The sequence below is a fragment of the Mus caroli genome, chromosome 17 (genome assembly GCF_900094665.2).
Source record: "Mus caroli chromosome 17, CAROLI_EIJ_v1.1, whole genome shotgun sequence".
Taxonomy (NCBI): Eukaryota; Metazoa; Chordata; class Mammalia; order Rodentia; family Muridae; genus Mus; species Mus caroli.
In genome coordinates this window covers 64,943,007-64,965,756 of record NC_034586.1, presented here as the reverse complement: position 1 = coordinate 64,965,756, position 22,750 = coordinate 64,943,007, and positions in this window count along the sequence as shown.

Genomic DNA, 22,750 nt, shown 5'->3' with positions numbered 1-22,750 from the left:
AAGAAACATCCCTTGTCTTGGAAGATATTCTGTGATGGAAGCAAAACAAATTTATCGTTGTCTTTGCTGTCTGCGCGCTCTATAGAATGTGAGTGAAACAGAGGAAGTTTGTGAATTTTTGTACAACCAGAACCCAGAGATTCTATAAGCGCTCATCTTAAGGTTGTCAGTGTACTATGGCCATTGCTGAACTCAAGAGTTTCAAGGGCTCTCATCAACCCTGCTGCCTGTTTGGGTGTGGTATTTGAAGCTTAATAGAGAGCCAAACATATGTCATGGAGCTGTGTATTGTGATCATGAACATTAATACATTTTAGTATTAAAAGCAGGAGAAGTTAATTACTTAGTAATATTTCATCTCTCGGTCCACATAACTCTTTATGTCTATCTAGACAGGAGCAAGCTGTCAAAAAGGAGAAGGATGGAAACTTCAGTGTACAGAAAATAGTTAATTTCTTAGAGCAATGAGCTGGTCTAAGACCAACAAGAATGACCGAGGGGATGATGCTCAGCAAAGCAATGTGTTCCCTTGGTCGATAGTCTAGCTTACAAAGAACTGTTCCAGTGAGGATTCACGCTTTTACTACACTACTCTCATCTAACAGCAGCTGTGACTGTCAACTGGCATTAGACATTTAGATAGCAACATGAGGAATGCTGTTAAAATAACACTGTTTAAACAGTAAAGAAATACATACCAAATATATTCTCCTTTTGGATTGTGACTGAAGCGTCTGTTCTGTTGGTCTCAAAGCACTGAAGGATTGATAGCCAATGAAATAGATGACTGTGTGAGAAAAATTAGTAATTGATGAGAGATCGATTTTTGCAATATTTTCCCTTCATCTTGGATGAAGTAAATGGATGCAGTCTTTGGTGCATATTGTTCAGTATGAACTCAGGGATTTCAGCAGTGATCATATTGATAGACTCTCCTCCCTCTTTGATACAGATGCTGAAAGAGAAAAAAATGATCGAATTTTTGAAGTTTCTATTTGAAATAAACTATTCAATGTGTCAGTGGTAACCAGCTCAGCAGAACTATTCCATTTTCAAGTTCAGTACTCTTGGCTAATTTTTAAAGCCACCTTCATGTCCTTGGAACTTCTAAGTGGGCTGCAGAATATTCTGACAGCTCAAATAGTACAACTTTGCAGCACAAGCAAGCAAGGAAGCGTGTGTAGTTAGTGCCAGCATCCCAAAGCTCTGGAGGCCCTATTATGAAAGACGAATGGGAAATATTTTCCAACCGTCTGTCCTTGCCTTCCATAGCGTGAACTTTAAATCAAAAGTCTAGCTTTCTGTCACTTGAGAGACTAGTGAGAAGAGCTTTCAAGGGCGAATGCTGTGAATAAAGCTTGAGAGGAGCTGACAACAGAGCTGTGTGTATGTGTATGCATGTGTGTGTATACATACATGAGTGTGCACGTGTGTACATGTGGGCGTACATGTGTGCATATATATATGTGTGCGCATGTGTGCTTGTGTGTATAAACACATGCATGTGCACATGCTCATGTGCACATGTATGTGCATGCATGTGCATGTGTGCACATGTATGTGCCTGTGTGTACATATATGTGTGCACGCACACTTGTGTATATGTGTGCATACATGTGCATGTGTGTGTCACTGCATGTGTGTCTGTGCACATGTGTGTGTTCATGTGTGTGCATGCACATGTGTACATGTGTGTAGGTGCACGTATGCATACATATATGTGTGTGCATGCATTTGTGTACATATGTGTGTGCACATGTGTATGGGGATGCCAATAAGTGCACTTTTATGAGAGCTAGGATTTAGGATAGGCACCATTAGCTGGGATACAAGTGATTCAAGGAGGCAGGGTGCTCAATATCCTTAAGGGAGAGGATGTATATATTCGTCAAAAAAGTTTTCCTTCATTTTAAGGGTATCTAGTCCTTTGAAGCTCTAAGCCATCAGGAGCGAAATGTCAGTGGACCCCAATTCATATAAACAAAACAGGATAAAATAGGACTACATGCAAAAGTCTCTAATAGACCTGGAAGTAAAGATGCCAAGTTTGGGAAGGGACAAATAGTATTTCTCCTGGGATCAGATATGAGAGATCTTTCTTGTGAGACCAGTAGGTCTCTATGGATGCTGGAGATTCAGGTCTCCTGTTTATGACATATTTAGTAGGCAGAGAGCAACCCATAAACCTTCAGGATGTGTCAAGGTCAAAGTGGCAGAGGATGCCCAAGCCTCAGATTCCAAACTTCTTCACAGTCACAAGATGCAGAAGGGTTCTTCCTCAGCACTCTGCCATGACTTCAATAGACGTGGGTGAGGAAGCTATTGTAGACTACAGGCTTGCTCATCAACTTCTCAGTGATTACACAAGAGTGATACTCACTAAGACTTACTTTCATTCAAATGTTTTCACTGAACTTGTATAGGTTAACATTATAATTATCTGAGCCCATGGGGCAAGCCTGTAGTGATCGGTGTGTGTGCAAATGTGTGGTATATTTCTATTTTCCTTATTTATGATATTGTGGCATGGATAGATATTGTGGCCTTGTACATGATAGGTAGCTAATTCGCCATGGAGCCAGAGCCACATCCGTGGTCCTCTTTCTGCTTTTGACTTCTGACATAAAGTGTCATCCATTACCCAGGGTGGCCTTGGACTCAGTTTGAAGCCTAGGCAGACTTGAACTTGTTATCCTCAAGATTCAGTCTCCCTGGGGGCTGGGATTACAGAACTTTCTCACCAGGTGGAGTCTTAGACTTGGAATGATTGCAGGTGCTTTTAAAGTAATACCTTTTAATCCCACAGATTTACGTAGAATGTATTACTGGGATCTATGTATTCTCAGGCTCTACAAACTATGGTCATACATATTTGTGCAAAGCCAGGATTGCTGCTGCATGGCTGTTTCCCTAGTACTTGGTGTGGTATACAGCCAGAAGGTTGAGTTTGGGGCCAGCATGAATGACACAGTATGTTGCTTTCTTTAAAAAGAAAAGAAGAAAGAGGAGGAGGAGAAGGAAGAGGAGGAGAAGGAAGAGAAGGAGGAGAAGGAGGATAAAGAGGAGGAGGAGAAGGAAGAGGAGGAAGAGGAAGAGGAAGAAGAGAAAGAAGAGGAAGAAGAAGAAGAGAAAGAAGAAGAAATAAAAGAAAAAAATCCAACCCTTCTGAACATGCATGGGCATTTGACTTGTCACCATTCCATTAGCAATGCAATGTAAAAAAAAAAAAACAATTAATGCATCATTTGTATTTTATTCCGTTCTATAATAGATCCATAGATGATTTCAACACAAAGGAAGATATGCCTGCTACAAGCAACTATGACATCAACCCTACACTTGAGTATCTGCAGACATTTGTTTCAATGAATTCCCACTCGCAGTCCCACAGAGGTGCCAAGGAATGACTGCATCTTATTCCAGGATGTTTAAAATATGTTTTTAATCACACAAGGAAAATTCTTCAGAATGTCCATGTTAAGCAGAATGAGGTCATATGTGATGACAGCAGTCTCCATAAACTGCATTGTCGTTGAATTGAAGAGTACACAGTGACTCTGTGGGCACCCTGAACCCACCCTGCACTTCTATCTTTTGAGACTGTAATTACATCATTCCCCTTTAAAATTTCCATATACTGCCTCCTTGCTCTCTTGCAAAGAGAGCCCCTCTTTTCATTAATTGTTACATATATTTCTAAATGTTAATGTTTGGTCAGTGCCATGTCATCTATAGGTATATGTTTTCAGGGCTGACCATTCAGTAATGTTTCTTCTTAATTAGGCCACAGAGGACTGGGGACAGTCATATGAACATAAATTATATACTGCTGTTGAGACAAAATTTATGTAAGGCACTATGAAGCCCAGAAATGTTCCAGGTTTGTACTTTACACTCTTGGCGAAAAGGTAGGTCCCATTTTAAGATCTATTTTTTGTTGTTAGTATTATTTATTTGATTGTTTTTTCTCTCCTTTTTTTTTTAAGTCAAGAGGTTATAAGGAAGAACAAAAATGGTTCTTTTTGGTGAAATGGATTAAACTGGAGGTAACACACACACTATGTAAGTATCCATCTTCTTAGGCATGGAATCTAGAGTTTGAAGGATTATTTGCTTGTGTGTATTTCCAATCTCAGGTCTCCAGGTTAGGATGCTCAGCTTGTAACTTTGGTTTTACAACCTGGAGGCCATATTTCCCTTGACAATGACTATGCCATGAGTAAATCTGCAGTTCCCCGTCAGGCTCTTGGCCTCTGACTTTATCCTTGACAACATGTAGGCTCACAGAAAATAGAACATATCATGTCCTCATGGCTTTAAGACTTTGAGACTTGGATAATTGAAAAGAAAGAAAATCAGTTTTTGGTGGAAGATTCAGGAAAGACCCTATCCTGGCTTGTTTTTTTTTTCTTTTTCTTTTTAAATTTTTGAGACAGGTTTCTCTGTATAACCCTGGCTGTCCTGGAACTCACTCTGTAGACCAGGCTGGCCTTGAACTCAGAGATCCACCTGCCTCTGCCTCCCAAGTGCTGGGATTAAAGGTGTGGGCCACCACTGCCCAGCCTGGCTTGGTTTTATTGCTGTGATAAAACACCACGATCAAAAGCAACTTGGGAAGAAAAGGGTTTATTTTGTTTATATGTCTATGTAAGAGTCCATCATCCAGGGAAGTTAGGCAGGAACTCAGAGCAGAAACTCAAAACAAACCAACATGTAAATGGTGCTTACTTTCCTTCAGGCTCACATTTAGCTATCTGTCTTATAGAGCTCTGACCTACCTGATTAGGGATGGGTTTGGCCACAGTGGTCTGGGCCCTCCTACATCAATTAGAAATGAAGAAAATACCCCACCATCATGTCCACGTGCTAAACTGATGGAATCAGTTCAACAGAGTTTTCCTCTTCCTCTTCCTCTTCCTCTTCCTCTTCCTCTTCCTCTTCCTCTTCCTCTTCCTCTTCCTCTTCCTCTTCCTCTTCCCTGATGTGTCAAGTTGACAACAACATAAGCCATATACATATGCATACACCTACATCATATACATACACCTACATCATATACATACACATACACTTACATCATATACATACACATACACATATGCAACATATGTATCACATACCTCATATGCAACATATATATCATATACATTATATACATCATAAACATAAGCATATGCACATACATATTCATATACATCATATATATATGTATGTGTGTGTATATACATATACATATGGAAATAAAATATGGCTTACAGGTTGTAAAAATAAAGTTACAAAATAAGTATCCCAACCTGGAAATTTTGAGATTAGAAATACTTCAGGATGTAAAATGGATTGGACACCCAGATGATCTATAAGTGAAAAATTCTTCACTTCCTTTGACCTCTCTCAGCCAAGCATACTAAATGCCTTGTGTAGAATGACCTCAGGCTCTGTGTTTATGCCATATACATTTTACACACACACATACACACACACACACACACACACACACACACACACACACACACACAGAGGACATGAAAGGAGAAAGGAGACTATGTTGGGGAAGGAAATGGACTAAAAAGACAGAGAAGAAGAAGGTAATAGGGAAGAGAAAAATAAGTATTGTGTGCTTTCTCTCATATATAAGCTGCGACTTAATACACACACATATGAACATATAATGATACTAGAATATGATGAGAGTGGAAGCAGATTCTTTGATGGAAAGGGAGGGACACAATATGAAGAAAGAAAGAGTCCATGCTACGGCTGAATACGTGCAAAGTGCAATGATATACATGTCTTCACATGTCATGAGCAAACTCCTGATTTTGTTATCCAACTGAAGGAAGAAACAAGCCAATACATGACCCTTGGGAGAGGATGCACTGGCCTCCAGTGATGCTGTGCTCCTCATGACCCTTGGGAGCAGGATGCATTGGCCTCTAGTGATGCTGTGTTCTTCATGACCCTTGGGTGAGGACGTACTGGCCTCCAGTGATGCTGTGCTCTTCAGCAGCCATATTCCTTTCTTTTTGTATTTATTTTTTTGTATTTATTTTTGTATTATATTTTTCTTTTTGTTTGCTCCTTACCTAAGGAGCAAACACACACAACAAACATTTACAGCCTAATTAAGCCTCATCAAAAGAAAACTATTATGGCTCCTGATCCTTCCATGGCACTGTAGAGATAGAGGCGCTAATTGGACATTGGAATCTGTCTTAGTGCCTTAATAGAATCCACATATCCTTTACCTAAGAGGTTCTTTAAAGTGGGGTGGAAGTTGGCAGGGGACATATCTGGGAACACTTCATTCTCCAGGACCATCCTAAATCATGACACATATGCAGATGCCTCATCACTCAAATGAAGTTATAAAAACTTTATCTTAAGCCGCCAAAGGTCCAGATTTCAAACCACATAGTTCGTACATTCATTAGCATAGGTTTTTTTTTATTTCTCAGAAGAGTTCCTGAGAAGACCTTTGATGTATCAAATATTAAGCCTTTGATGTATCAAATGCTGTACGCCTGGAAGGATTAGTTCTGATTAGAAAATTCAAGTCTCTGCTCTATCTCCCAGCCTTTCAGGACTTGTGTATTCTTTCATTAAGAGGCAAAGGGCAGCTGGTATTCTTGGGGGAAGTGATGTGCATTTCGAGGCCACAGTGGGGGTATCTGTCTGTTCAAGATGCTTTAGCACTTATCTGAGCATGGAGAATAAGGGTGGTGGCAGAAGGACATACTGATCTGGGGGACTCTGCTCTCAGCATTATGATGGTATCTTCCTAAAAGAAAAAAAAAAAAAAAACGTTGTTTCTTGAGTCCTTGATACCTCAAAGAGACATTGTTTTCTTCCAGGAAAGAAATGTGAAATCCTTCAGATACCGAATGTTTCCACACTTTACGTGTCTCTTTTACTGGGGTTATTAACAAGGAGAAACTAAAGCAGGGATGGTGCAGGACCAGGTTCGTATCATGGCATCTGATGGGGTGGGTCACTTCAGCTGGTTGGCATGAGTGGTGCCAAAGACGAGCTGAGCAAGGCTGGGAAGTGTTGGGATAGTCTACATTTGACAATGGGTGTCTGGGTTTTCTGTAACTTTAGTTATAGGGAAAAGAAATCAGTTGTCAACTTCTCTCCTGTGTGCTGTGTTGTGGAAGCCACTGTGGATTGAATCATTAAAAATCTCCTGTGGTGAAGAAAGCAAAGTCGGTGCAATTTTGGTTGTTGTCCATTTCAGGGAAGGCAGCCACCCAGGAACCTCTGAGCAGCTCAGTCATGTTGGGTGCAGTGACTCAATTTTTACTCTCCCAAGGCTGAATACTATTTTTAGATTGAGCAATTAAGCAATTGGGTTTGTGGATTACCAGATAAGTCTGGGATGATTCATTGGTTTTCCCTAAATAACTACCTGCCCGGCAAGGGAGGAAGGTGATTATTTTTGTTACACTATAGATGAACTCCAGGCTACGTTTATGCTCTTCCTGTTCAAGAAGCATCTCTGTTGGAATAAATCAAAATTCCCTGGTGCGAATCAGAGATTTGCTAAGTGCTTGGGACCTGTTTACTCGAGTGCTTCAGACCCATACCTGTACAGTGAGAAACACTGCTCATGCCTCCCACAATGGCTCCGGCCAGCGACTCTAGCTAGTTATGGGCAGGTATTTTCTGCCAACTTTCCTCCTCCTTTGCTCATCTGGAAGACTGTGGTTCCCTATAAAATAGTCATATTTGTAGGAACATATTAGTTTTCAGTTTGCATGGTCTGGAATAGCTTTCCCACTTGGGCTCTGGGTTCTGAGAGTGGAATTCACAGAGCTTCAAGGAGATGGTGTTATGGTGCTATGGCTTAACTCTGTAGGGTCCTTTTATACTCATAACTGAAGTGTAGGACCCCTAAGTGACTAGGGATCACTAGCTGGGGGGAGTCTGGAGACTTGGGTGGTGGGGCCCACCTAAAGGAAGGAGGTCATTGATGGTAGCCCCTGGAGGCATCTTACTCTCGGCTGCTTCCTTTTTCACTCTTTCCTTCCTGGTGGGCCATTGTAATACCATTCCCAACTGTTTAGGATAAAGCAAACATACAAACAAACAAACAAACAAACAAACAAACAAACGAACGAACGAACAAAGAAACTATGGGCTGATCCCTCGGAAACCAGAAGCCTGGAATACATTTTTCCTTCATTGAGTTGTTTGCATCTTTTATTTGGGTCACAGCAAGGAAAAAGTAACCAATATAGATGGCACCCCACAGGATTTCAGAGGCCATGCTTGCTGATACAGGGTTCTAGAGGCCAAGCTTGCTTGTCCTGAAGACTCAGAGATGAGCCTGTTCTTGGTAGACGAGCTTGCCCAGTTGGTAGAAGAGGAGGAGAAGGGAGGTGGTACTCTCAAAGGTGAGAGATAACTCAAGGAAGTTTTACATCCTTTTTCTTTTTTTTTTTTTTTTNACTCACTTTGTAGACCAGGCTGGCCTCGAACTCAGAAATCCGCCTGCCTCTGCCTCCCAAGTGCTGGGATTAAAGGCGTGCGCCACCACGCCCGGCCTACATCCTTTTTCAATTTGCAAATTAAGGATCACTTCTCTTGTTCTCTCTCAGCTCCTTTTTCAATGTTAACCCTCACCTTTCCTCTTCAGTAAATGTATGTTACAGCTCTTCTGGGAAAAATTAGTTGTTTTTCTTCCAAATTTTCTCATCCCACCTTGCGAGATAAAATTGCAGCATGGTATTATCCTACATGAGTTCTATGAACTAGAACCACATTTTTCAGAGGGGACACAGGCTTCAGGCCACCAGTTTGCATAGTTACCTATGGACAGCCTAGTGATTGAGGATCTTGGTCATCATCCAAAATGGTCAGGAGAATCTAAGGCTTGATTTACTAGACTTTGCTCTGAAAAAAATTCCAATGTTCCCAAGGCTCAGGAAACATTATGGAACATGGGGCAGAAGGATTGTAAGATCAAGAAGTCTGCTATGAGGCTGTGTCTCCCAGTAAAGTCAAAAGCTACACCCATAAAGTCTCACCACATGACTGCCCAAATGTGAGCTGAGCAAGGATGATACCAGTGGACATGCCAAACTGGAGAGAAAAATGTCCACGAGACTTCAACCTTACACAAAGAACAACAGGCACCTAAGGGCTCATGAGATCAGGAGAAATGGTCTTCCCCAGAGAAGAGCACACCAATTGGTTATCCAATATCAAACAGTCAACCCTGAAAACAAACATCAAGTAACATTATATGGACTTAAAAGGTTATATCTAGGAATTTATATGTATATACATGTACTTATATGCATATACTATACTATACATTTTGTTATAATGATGCTATATATTTCCTTATACTATATTATACTGCTTATTTTGTTGTTACTTTACTATACATATATGTTACTGTAACTATGCTATATATTTTGTTATAACTATCCTATACATTTTGTTGTAACTATACTCTACTATACTGTGTATCTTGTAACTATACAATACTATGCTACTCTATGATACTATACTATATGATACAATTCGATACTAGACTAATTATACTATATTACTATAGTATATGATACTGTATTATACTGTATTGTACTATACTATACCTTTTGTTATATGCTATGGGCTTGGTGGAAATAAGTCATGAATGTGTGGTGTGAATTCCTCCTTACTACTGAATAGCATCCTGGAGTTAATTGCTGGACTTCTCTGAACCTGTGCCCTCTGTCATAATATGCTCCACAAGAGTTGTGAAGACTAATTCCAAATATTGCTATAGCGCTCAACAGGCTTCTGATGGGTAATTGACTAATGTATGTGCTGGATAATTTAGCCTGGAGTTTCCCATGCCGTTCAACTGTGAGATTCAAAGCAACCTCACTCGGGAAAAATTGAGTAGCATGAGTGTGTTCAGAAAGCAGGAGTGGGTACTCAAGGTTGGGGGTTGGCTCTAGATCTTGGCAAATGTTGTGGATGTCATGTCTGCATAACCCAAAACCCACATTCTAAAACCTGAATTCCTAATGATGTGGCATTAAGAAGTCAGGTCTTTGAGGGATGGGATCCTCATACAAGGATCGGTGTCCTAATGACAGAAGACATTTCAGAACTTGATCCTTTTCTACAGAAAGCTGATTTAGCTCACAGTTCGAGAGATCATGACTTCAGGATCTGTTTGACCCTGTGAGGACTTTCTGACGCCATAACAGGGTTGATGTGTGAGAGGGAAATATCATGTGGTATGAGAGGAAGCAAAAGGCCAATAGGGCCCTGGCTCCATTCTAGTGAGAGCTCACATATTCCTAAGAGACCCAACTAATTTTGAGACAGCATTAAACCATTTACAGAATAGAACCTCCAATAACCAAAAGACCTACTGGGGCTGACCTCTGAAGACTTCATTACCCAACCTCACCACAATGGGACTCAACTTCCAACAGACAAATCAGTCTACAAGCTCCAATTGTATTGAAGGCAAACACCACTTCCAGATACAAGGAGAAGGCAAACAGACACGTGTAAAAGAGCAAGAGGGTCCTCACTAACCACTGAGTCTGCTCACATTGAGTGATTTCAAGATCTCCCAGGTCAGAGCTGTGAGAGGTAAGTGTGTATTGCTTCAGCCTGTGAGTTAATGATATGCTGTGTTATACAGCCAGAGAGAAGGGCTCTCCCAACTCATCCCAGGGCTTTCCTGCAGAATGGACTTATTTTAAGGGGATTATACCATCTTTTCTTTGTGCACTGTGCTTTCTAAGAGTAATGGAATGGAATATTCTACTGGAATAATGTGCAAAGCCTTTTGAAAAAAAAAAACAAGAGAGCAAAATAAAGGTTCCTTTAAAAAGAATCATATGTAAACGAACAATAGACCTCTGTCTACCTAACTTCCCAGGACCATCTACCCACTGGATCCTGAGTTGCATCCTGGGTCTCACAGGAGGTCTCAGAGCACCTGAAGCCCGAGATCCTGGGTCACAGAGATGGACCTGCACATTGCCAGGACTCAACCTGCTGTATCCTTCGCTTGGGGCTCAAACAAAGCTATTCCCAGAAGCATCTTCATCTATGTCAGAATGGCACCAGATCATCGACAGCTTCTGGCTTCTTTATAACCTGTGCTAATATTAACTCGGAGAAACGAGAGAGGTGTTGTTATAACTCAATCCTCGGTGCTCTACCACGTGATCCTACAGGAAACGCAGAAATCCAACCTCCAGTTGACCATGCCCTTTTAATCCAGCTCTTGGTTTGGTCCTTCGGTGATTAAGTGAGTAGTTGAGGCTTGGAAATTATACCATGCTTTCTAGGACTTATCATCATATGTCCCATAAAGGCAAAAGATGCTGCAAACGCTCAAAATCTGGACATGGCTGGGAGATGCAGCATGGTCCTGAGAAGAAGTCTGTAGAAGAAGTGTCTTCATCTTTTTTGTGATGGAAAGTTGCTAGGAAGGCAGCCCCAGGAAAGAAGAGTGATGGCCCTACCTCGGTTATCAACACCTTGAATCATGCAGTCAAGCTTAGCTTCATCCAGTGTCCTTTAACCAAAAATCTTGAGCTCCCATATTTGCTCAGGCCACTTCAACAGCACCTGCTTGAAAGATGAGCTGCCACATCTGAGCCCAGCTGGCTACACCCACAGTCTCCTTCTCTTCCATTGATTTCCTCAAGTAATGTTGAGAGTTTGTACCATTCAGACTAAAGTATAAGAGTTGCTGTTTCTATAATATGAATTTGTCTCAGATATTGATTATGATAGAGGTAATCTTTAAATATCAAACAAATTAGAAGGGCAAATCAACTGTGTATAACTCATTTTTTTAAGCCTGAGGTAGATTATAAGGAGAAATACCTTTACTAAAAAACTATAAATTATGTCGCTGAATTATAGGAAGGCTCTATCCTAGACTTTCAGGAATTAATGGCCTATACTGCCTTAGCCCATAGTCTGTAACCTATTAAATTTGAGCATTTGACCTTGAAGGTAATTAATATTTCTTCAAGTCTAAAGAATCATAGTACTTGGAGCTTAGCATTGCTTTGGTGCGAACCACCAATTTTAGCTATGAAAGAATAAGACTCAAAGTTCATAATTTATTTAAATACATTTGCATATGCATTTATGCACATGATTTTTCAACTTCTAATAGTGTACTTTTCCTATCACGGAAAGATGCTTCCAGATCTTATGCCTGAGTCAGATTAAGAGAACATTCTTGTCATCAATTATGTATTAGTCAGAATAAGACAGGATATATTGTAGCCACAAAACTCCTCAAATATGGCATCTACCATGAAGGTTTGTAACTCACCTTCAGAATGAGTGGCAGAGGCTCAGCTCTGCTGTTATTCAACTTTCTAGTTAGAGGTACAACCATGATTACCTGTTGCTTCAGTGTTTACCTCAGTACTTGGATCTCAAACTTGTACAGGTCTCAATCTGAAATTATATTCATTATCTCTGTTTTCATCCCACTGGCAAGGCCAGCACATGGGCTACCAGAACAAGGGGTCTGAGAATCATGGCCCTGTGTGCTGAGGAGGGAACTATATTTACCAGGTGTTGCTGAAACACCAAGTCTATGATAGGCTCTTTATCAATCCCATGGATAACCCATGAAGAGAAAGAAAGCAAATATCAGATGGGAATGGAATTGGGTTAGACTCGCAGATAGACAACTATGTGCATCACTCATGAGTAGCTGGGATAAAAATCCCAACAGAATAATGAAAGTAAGAAGGATTTAGTCCATCTCACTGTCTCCGAGGGTTCAGTTGATGGTCAATGGCCCTACACACTTGAATTAACATCATGATCATGGGATCACATGGGAAAGAAGGGTAGATTAGAGAGCAAAGCACTGTTTTCCTGCCCCCTTTTCCTTTCTCCCTTTCTCTAGTCCAAGGGAGGATGTCACGCAGATCCAGGGTGCATCTTCTCCCGTCAATTAACCCTTTCTTGAAACATCCTCACAGAACACTCATAGTTTACCTCTTAATCCAGTTATGTTGACGAGGAAGGTTAACCATTACCAGTTACAATATCACAACACTGTCAGCTTCAGATGTGGGAACAAGAATGATTGCAGAAACAAAAAGGCTAGGCTAGTAGATGGTGCCAGACTAGAGTTCTCTTGCTTGCTGGCCTCAAATTCATCATGTCGCACGGGGTGACCTTGAGCTCTTTTCTCGTTCCCACCTCTGCATACAGTATGAGTCCTGAGGTTATAGGCATACCAGATTTTAAGAGTCAATATTTCCTTGCAAACACATCAGTGTCTCCTTTGAAACCACTCTTTTGTAGATGCTCTACTAAGGCTCTGTTTAGCATTACAAGCTTCTTGACCAAGATCCAATATTCTCTGCTGTTTGTTGCAAGAAATAGACGTGAGCATCTGAAGAACCTAATAAGCAAGGCACGGGCACAGGTGTCTCATCAGTTAGAGCTGAAATTGTAACCCAGAAAGCTGCAAGGGCCCAGGCAATATGAACAGAAAGTGGACCAAGATGAAATAAGAACAAGAGAAATTGCAGGAATCCTTTGAATGAAAGAGACATCTGGGAGATGTTCTTTAGCTGCCAAATTCTTTGGATTTCTGGGCTATTCCAAAAGTTTACAACAATATAAAAAAAATCAGAATTTGTTAACTAAGACAATCGCTGAAAAATAATGAATTTGCTGTGGCTGATTAAAAAAAAAAAAAACCACAGCCAGAGACTTACATAGTACCCATTTACTGAAAGCCTCTACCCCAATCCAAAAATGGCTAGGATTTCAATAAGTATTGAGAACTTGCTGTGTGTTAGCTCTAACCCAAGGCATGAACTGTTTCCCAAGCCAATGTTGCAGAAATCACGAATATCTTTAACTCACATATCAAATTCCAAATAGTCATGTGTCTCATGTGACAGAAGTAGTGTTCATTTCCATTGTCCAAATTCTTCAGTATATCCCCTTACACCCCTTTGGAAAAGTATTTACACACTGAAAAACAGATAAGTTACAATTCCTCTCCACTAAGTAAAAGAAGAAATATAAGGCTATATTGGCTTTTGAATTAGTGGGGTTAAAAGGACTTATAGACACCATTGTCCTGCCTAGACCCATTGCTAAGACCATTAGCCAAATGGAACTGGAGGGATTTGACGCTCTGAGGCTTCTTCTCTGGTTACCCTATCCATCTATCCACCTGCCTCTTCTGATTCACATCTTTCATAACAAACCAGGAATAGAGTGACTAACGTAAACTGTTTTCTTGAGTTTAGTGAGACATTCTATCAGTTTCCCAGATTTAAGAGAGGAGTCATGGGAGTCCATTTGTAGCTGGTCACTCCAGAGCCTGAACTTTGGGTTGGAATCTAAGCTGAGAAATGAGCTCGTGGGCTTGAGCCGTTCCTCTGTGGAATCTATTGCTGTCTTACGTCGATGGTATTTTAGGTAAACTGTAGGACACTCAGACAGTGTCTGTCTGAGAATGGAACTGAATTGCTATGGGGGACAAACCTCACACATTTGGTGGCAGAGACATCAGAAATCTTTAGTGAGAATGTAGAAGGAAGGAGGCACATTATGTCTGAAGTCCCAGGGCACCATGGTTGGTAAGATTGTTCCAGGTATGGTCTTATTCACTTTGAATAAAAGCAAACAAAGTATTTTTGTTTGTTTGTTTGTTTGTTTGTTTGTTTGTTTGTTTGTTTGTTTTAAATGACAGGTGCTAGTGATCTTCAGTCCATTTGTCAGGTAAATTTTCTGTCTCTCTTGAGCCTTCCTTTCTGCAATTGCTTCCCCAAGACTAGCTTAAACAGCTGCTTCTTTGTGTCTGTGGTAAGAATGTATCTATCCATCTTCCACTTCTCTCCAGCTTTGGGGTAACTACATGCAACACATTCTGGCCCTTTGGGGTACACGTCTTGCAAGCTGTTGGTCTTAGTTGTTTCTGCGTTACTGTGACCAAATGCCCAGCCAAGGAAATAAGGGAAGAGAGCTTTATCTTAGTGCACCACTTCAGAGAAGTTTCAGTGCACAGCATTGGGTGGGCACTGGACTATCTCAGCCTGTTGTCTGAGAGTCATGGGACTCATGAGTCTGTTATTTCAGTATGGAGCAGAGGAAGAAGAGTCCTCCCAAAGTGACAGAGCTAGAAACAGAGCCATCATGCTGAAACCACTGGAGAGCATAGCCTTCCAATGCTAGCCCTCATGAGTGAGTGGGTTACTTCAAACAGCTAGGGCCTGCAACCTGGTTTTCAAAAACTCCGAAGTTTGCCAAACAGTGTCTCAAGCTCGTGACCAAGACCAAGCACAAAACATAACTCAGTGGAGGGACATTATAGGATTACGTTGTGTCCTGAAGCCTGTTAAAAAAACTCTCCAATCACTTGCCAGTAGAAAGTCAAATTGATCCAGTGGGGCCATTTTATATAAGAACTTTTGTAACTCTTTAGTGTCTAATGCTGGCCTTTGGAAGAGGGTTTGGTCCCCTCCTCCATAGGCCCTTTCTGCTGCAGTCTTGCTTGCATTTGCATACGATGCAGAGCCTATTTCTGGGTTCTATGAAACTGTTGCTGCCTACACAGGCAATCCGCTGCTCCTCCTAAAAGCTGCCTCTGTGCACAAGGCTGAGCTGTGCCCCATGTGGGACAGCCATGCTGTACCCCAAATCCAGTTTCAAAAAGAAAATGCTGAGACTTTCTTTGAAGTCACCTTCAAAATAAAGGTGGCTAAGAGGCAAGAGGACTCCAGCTTGCTGGATCTCAGAGAAAGTAAAAAGTAAATGAGAGCTGAGAGGTCTGAGCAGGAGAAATGCAGGATTGGGCTATCCAGAAAATTCTACAGGGACAGGGTGACCCCTGCGCCTTGTCCCCGTGTTAGTCAGAGGTTTGTGATAGTGCCACATTTTATGTGACACCGTTTACATTAAGTGGGACAATACTAGTTTTGAAGTTTCCTGTGCACAATAATCAAGGGGACCTTTTGATACCTGGCTTACCCAATTAATCAATCACCTATTGTCATTACTTAGATTGTTGCAATAAAGGCAACAATTCAGCCTGCACTCTGTTTCAGGAACTGATTGTAAATCACTTGTGTATCAGAAGCTGTGGAGGGAGAGTGCTTTGCAATGTGCAGGCAACCCCCATGTCCCACCTGATGGTCCTCAAGCTACCCAGAGCAGCTTCACAAAGAACAGTAATTACAGCCATTGAATCCCCGTGTCTGAAAGCTTTTCAGCCACCCAGATGTGTTCTTTTTTAGTATAAATGAGTTTTCAATGAGTAGAGCAGAGCAGGCACCATCAGAGGGGAAACATACCCATAGGATTGATTGGGATTCTAGCCCACACGTGGTCTTTTAGTTCCCTGTATCATTAGCTTTCCAAAGCCCTGTCCCACCATACCTAAACTGCTGAGCCCTAGAAAGCTAATATTAAGAAAGAAACTCAGGATCATAGAACAGGTGTCTGTCTCTGATAGGTATTAAGCCCACAGTGGCCTTTAAGTAGCAGGGCACAAAGCCATACCGCACCCTAAGTAGCTTCTTATATGACTACACTGTAATGGTTGAGCCTGTTTTACCTCTGAACCATATCCTAAGTTCAGTAAAATATTTATTAAATGAAGCCTTCATGATCTGAAGTCCCACATCTGTTAAAAATCGTGTGACCATATTTTTTTTAAACCGTGGTGGTGCAGTGTCCACTGAACGCATTGACCATGTGCTGGCTATTTGCAACTGAAATCACCAAAGGAATTATACATCAGAAGTGGACATCTTTTATTGTTGTTGGTTTCTCTATTTAGCCCTGGCTGTCCTGGAACTCACTTTGTAGACCAGGCTGGCCTTGAACTCAGAAATCTGTCTGCCTCTGCCTCCCGAGTGCTGGGATTACAGGTGTGCGCCACCATGCCTGGCTAGAAGTGGACATCTTGGAGAGGGATGGTGGTACATATAAGTGATCCCAAGACCTGGGGAGCTAAATTAGGAGGATCACAAGTTTAAGGCTATCCTGGGCTACATGCTACATTTAAGGCTATCCTAGGCTACATGCTATATCCAATGCATTTGAATGACAGAGCAAGTCACTGTCTCAAAAACAAAAAGAACAGGTGTGTTGGGGTTACCATTTGGCTTGAACTTCCCTCCACAGAAGAAGCCACACATGTTCTTTGAGGAGGGACCTCTAAAACACACAAAAGCCTAAAACCAGCCCTGATAACCCGAGCTTGGTCCTAGAGAAACCATGGAGCTGAGAAGACACTCTTTGGAGGGACCCTAGCCATCTGTGAACTTCTACCGACTCTAGGGTATCTTTCCTAGTGATACTTCTAGATTTCAATATTCTGGTTCAGACACATCTCTTTCTGTTATGCATTCACACATTCATTCTATGTTTTAGAGACGAACAAAAACACCAAGCATCGGTAATCTCTGAGCTTTATCCTTTGTGGAGATTCCATGTGCATGCACGACACTCGATGAAATATCCACTGCACATGCTTTTCTCTCTTTATAAGGTTCTTTGTGAACTGAGTCCTTGTATCCAGCGGAAGCATCCTCGGGAAGCCTAGGGTAGAACAGAAGAATCTCTCATCCGTGTATCAGCCAGTCCATCGTCCTTGGATGAAATAGAATGGTAAATCTTCCCATCTATAAGACATAGTGCAGGTTCACCAGGATCTGGAAGGATGCTGTGTTTGTCGTATGCTCTAAACTTCTGGTTGTAGCAGCACTCTCTGGTCCGCTGTCTGCCACCAGCACCAGAAAATACCTTAGACTGACGTGAAAGTGAGAATGTGGTAGGAAGATGGAGTGAGGGATGAAGAAATGTCTGGTGGACCCAGACAGCGGGGCTGCTGTTACACTATAAATATCGGATGAAGTGTTGATGTAACGTTTACTGCAAGATGACACTGGATTTGACTCTTCTGAGGCTCATGATTAAAGAATCAGGTCTCTGGCTTGGTTCTCTCCTTTTCTTTGCCCCCCACCCTACCCCCGACCTTTGTCCATTGCTTTCACAAGAGTGCTATTTCATTTATGCAATCAGTGTGTCTCCGAGACATCTACCAAAGCATACAGAAACACCTAGAAACTGTCCCAAGATGCATTAATGATCCATAATTGAGATCTTCGATTCTTGATGGGCATTGCAGAGCCGGGACAAGTGAGCCTGGAGTCTGCCTCATTTTGGTTGAGGAGTGGGTCATACATCTCATCCTTCTGGCTCAAAATCCATCACTGAGGAAGTCACAGAGGAACTCAAGCAGTGGAGGCAGGGACGGCTCTTCTAAGACAGTTGCTTGCTCATACCCAGGTATCATTTTATACAGCCCAGGCCTACCTGCCCAGGGATTGTACAACAGTCAATAAAAACCTCCCATAGATAGGCCGGCATACCAGTCTGATGGAGAGAGTTTCTCAGTTGAATCTAGTTTATCAAAAATGATCAGCACTATTGACCCCTGTCCATTTGACAAAGATATCACCCTGAAAACCATACCTTTTCTTTGTTGCGCATCCCCTTGGGATCATGTTAATATCACGATACAAAACACAGCACAACTTTTAAAACTTCATCATCCTTAAATCTTGTAACACTTCTTTAAAGGCTAATGTCTCTTTGAAAATCCAGTCTCTTAACTGTGGAAAGCATTCAAAAAATATTATATATATGTGGCGAGGCCTGTTGAGGTTGCGTAAGAAAATAAATATGTTTTTAATGACTTTCATTTGTTGCAATTGCAGATAGCTAAATGATACAGGCAACTCAAAAGCAAATTGAGCTGCATGGAACAGAACTCAATCTATTGGCTTCTCTCTGTCTGTGTCTCTCTGTCTGTGTCTCTGTGTCTCTGTGTCTCTGTGTTTCTGTCTCTCTGCCTCTCTCTCTCTCTCTCTCTCTCTCTCTCTCTCTCTCTCTCTGCTGTGCCCTATTCAGTAATATAATTGTTTGTGAAACTTTTAAACTCAATTGATTCCCCTAGAATGTATCCAAGTTGAAGGGTGTTTAGTGTGAGACTCATTATATCTTTTGGTCCTGGTCCAAGATTTATCAGTTTGGTTCATTCAATCATGCAACACCAAGGATACTTGACAAGCCTTTGTTCAATGGTTAATGTCTTTAAATGATAGCTGCTCCGAGAACCCACGTTAGTCTGCTTACTGTGTAGTAGTACTGTGTAGTAGTACTGTGTAGTAGTACTGTGTAGTAGTACTGCTTACTGCAGTAGCACTATGTGAACAGTACAAGTGATAAGAGTTTATTGGTTGAAAAAAATCTTAAGTTCAACTCTGGTGTGAATAGGGTTGAAAATTAAAATTGATTCAATATGACTAACGCTCGAGGGTCAACCTTTGGAAATGAGCAAGTCTGGGGTTAAATATAGATCTGAAATATTATCCTAGCTTTTAGATGCCATCTACTGGCTGTAATTACTATTCTGTACCAAAGGCCCTGGTTTTCCCACAAAGGGAGAATATTCACAGTGCCTGTGATTAAATTAAAATGCTGTTCCCTTGGCCTTTGTGTTTTGTGCAGATCGCTGCCTGGACAAGTGTCAGTGTACTTGAAAGTCAAGCTGCATTTGGAAAAAGTTATTGTGAGCATGAAATATTTATCTGAAGGTGAGACACATCTGATGGCTGTTGGTTTCTGACTCCCAGCTTCCTTCCAGACATAGAACAGCATGTAGGCATCTGGATACAGTTCGCTGCTACTGTACCTGAATACATTTTTGCAAAAGCTGTCAGGTCACAGCTGTTCTCCATGTCGAATGTAGCAGTGAGCGAAATATACTGGCTCGTGCATGCAATTAACACACCCAGACTCTACCTGCATTTCTGTATTTAAGGATGGTCAGCGATGGCATCTGTCAGGAAAGAACTTAACTGTGTAAACCGAACCCATGTGCTTCTTATCCAGAAATCCTTCCACTGGAACATGGAGGGCGCCGCTGTACTATAGGATGAATAATAAAGGTGTTATACGAGGGGGGGAGTAATGTTTTGTTGCTATGGTACCAAGCTGTCCCTCCACAAGCGTATGTTGAAACTTTAACTCCCAGTGCAGCAGTGTAGAGAGGTGGGAACTAACAGGATGGCATTAAGCCTCAGGGTCTACCTTAGGTATATGTATATACACTACTTATTACTTACATAAGTGGTGGCTGTTTAAAAAGGAGGTTTATAAAATTTGCTTTTAGGTACTTTTGGAAACACCCTTTATGAGAAAAAAAAAGTTCCATATAGAAGGAGGGTAGCTGTTAGCTTTTTGTAATTCAAAAAAAAAAAAAAAAAAATCAAAGGTTCAAACCAGCATGAACCAAACTGTGAGTTTGAAGGATAGCTAATTGTTTGCATGCTGTGTAATGGGATTTATATGTTAAATTGTTGTTGTTTTTTTTCCCCCCAGAATTGAAGTGTCATCTTGGTGTGGGGAAGGGACTGGGAGGAGAGGAGGAAAGGAAAACTGCCGTTGGGATGTAAGTAAACAAATAAATATATTAATTTTTTTAAAGTGTGTAAGTATAAATGGGGGGGGGTCTATCTGTAAGTCTCAGTCCCCTCTAGAAAATCAATACCAATGTGGAGAATTGCCACGAAGATTATATGAGGCAGTGTATGCAAAACAGCCAACATGGTGATTGTGTTCACAGAAGGGCTCAGTGCTGTGACAGTGTTAATGAGGGACTGAGTATGTCAGATCCACGATGCCATTCCCACAGAGGGCTGCTTGGGAACTGCCTATGGCCAGGCCATGAGACTGAAGGCAAGTGCGAGCGCCTCTGTGATTTCAGCTTTTCCTAGCTGGCCTTGGTTGCTGTTCTATGAATCGGAAATTTCAGTATGTGCTGAACAGAGGAGGCCTATGCGACCAGCCCCCCCCCCCCCCCCCCACACACACACACACAACTTTTTCCTATGAAGAGCCTTAGACTTTGTGAAGAGTTTTACTGGGCAGAAGCAGTGTTCTTGTTCATGGAGACCGGGATTCGCTCAAGGGTGGCCTCTGGTGAGAGAGAAAGCAGAGGAACACTGAAAGACAGATCCTCTGGCTCTAGCCGCCGCCGCCATCATCTTCTGTGTTGTGCTGTGTGCCCTTTCCACGCGACTGAACGCAATCAAAATCCTCAAACGCAGCAGCAACCTTAGGATCCCTCATCATACTCCACGTTTAGTGACTTTTATCATAATGTTCATTCGATGAGGCCAGTCCAGTAGTTCCCAAACGTGGCTGTTACCAGAATGTCCTAGGAAACCAGTCGCACAGGTATCCCTCCACCTGCTCCACCTAGCGGCAGCACAATTATAACAGGCTCCTACTTTGAACTGTCAGCGCTCTCTTAAATGTTATTTGTTTCTTGTTGTTTTTCAGTGTGCGTGCCCCGTGGGTTTGGAGGTCAGAGGACAATGCGCAGGAGCCAGTTCTCTGCCACTTTATGGGAGTCCAGGTGGGAACTCAGGCTGGAAGAGGTAGCTTACAAGTGCCTGGACCAGCTGAGCCCTCTCTGCAGCCCAGATCTCGGTGTTCTTTAGTTCTGACATTTCTAGTTGATTCCTTTAAAAAGTTTTTACTATGTTTTGATTTATCAGTTACTATGTATTTATTAATCAGTTAATATGCCTTTATGGAAGTTCTCTTTCAAGTCATATTGCCTCCTTTTTTTCTTCTTCTTCTCCTCTGGATCCCTTGGATACTATAGTTTAAAACTATAGTTTTAGATTTATAGAAAACTTGCAAGAACAACATGGAGAGATCTGCCCATGCTTGTTCTGATTTCTCTGTTAACATCTAGCCTGACCCTTGGACAGTGACCAGAAGGAGGGGTGAATACCTCCATGTTCCTAGTCACCAAACAATAGGCTCTGTTTGTCTGCACTTAAGATTTTTCCAGCTTTTTGTTGTCTTTGTTCCAGGATCCAATCTAAGATCCCACCTTGTGTCTAGTTGTCTCCAGTGCATAGCAGAACCTTGGTATTTTCCTGTTTCTCCAGACTTCTATTGAGTGCTGTTTTTTGTTTTGTTTTGTTTTGTTTTTTGTTTGTTTGTTTGTTCGTAGATTATCTCTTGAGTTGGGCTTTGTCTGGTGTTTTCTTGTGAAGAGATTTGGGTAACACATTACCAATAGACACTACAGAAGTATAGTAGCGGGGCCTATAATGGGGTGGCCCTTCGTGTTAATGACATTACTCTTTGTTACTTGTTGGTGACTTCTGAAGTTCTCCACTCTCAAGCTACACAATTTTCTTTGAAGTTAATCATTTTCCCGAGGAGATCTGCTGAGAGTCTGAAGATGCCCAGCTTTCAGATTTTAAGATATACGGTTGGTCTCTTCTGTGATAGTCTAAAGGACAGTTTTCTATCTGCCCTTACTCCTTTTACATTTAATTTTAGTCCCCACTGAATACGAATACTTGCTTTTAAACATTTGGATTCTCACTCTGGTATTTACAATTTCAGCCAAACACTTTAGGATTCCTTCTGGATGTCAGCTTTCCCTCATGTGTGACTCTGTCCTCTGAGTGTATGAAAGTCGGACATTCATAACCCATGGTGTACGTTTCTTATCTGGCCACCTACAGTAGCTACAAAGTAGCTTCTGGATGGTAACCCAAATTCCCATGAGGCACAGCTTTACTACCCAGAGGTCAGTTACTTGTTAATCTCCCCTCAGCTCTGTCAGAATGAGGTGAACAACCCTGTCTGACCATCATCCTAGTGTCTAGGTCACCCACATTTGCTACTGGCAACC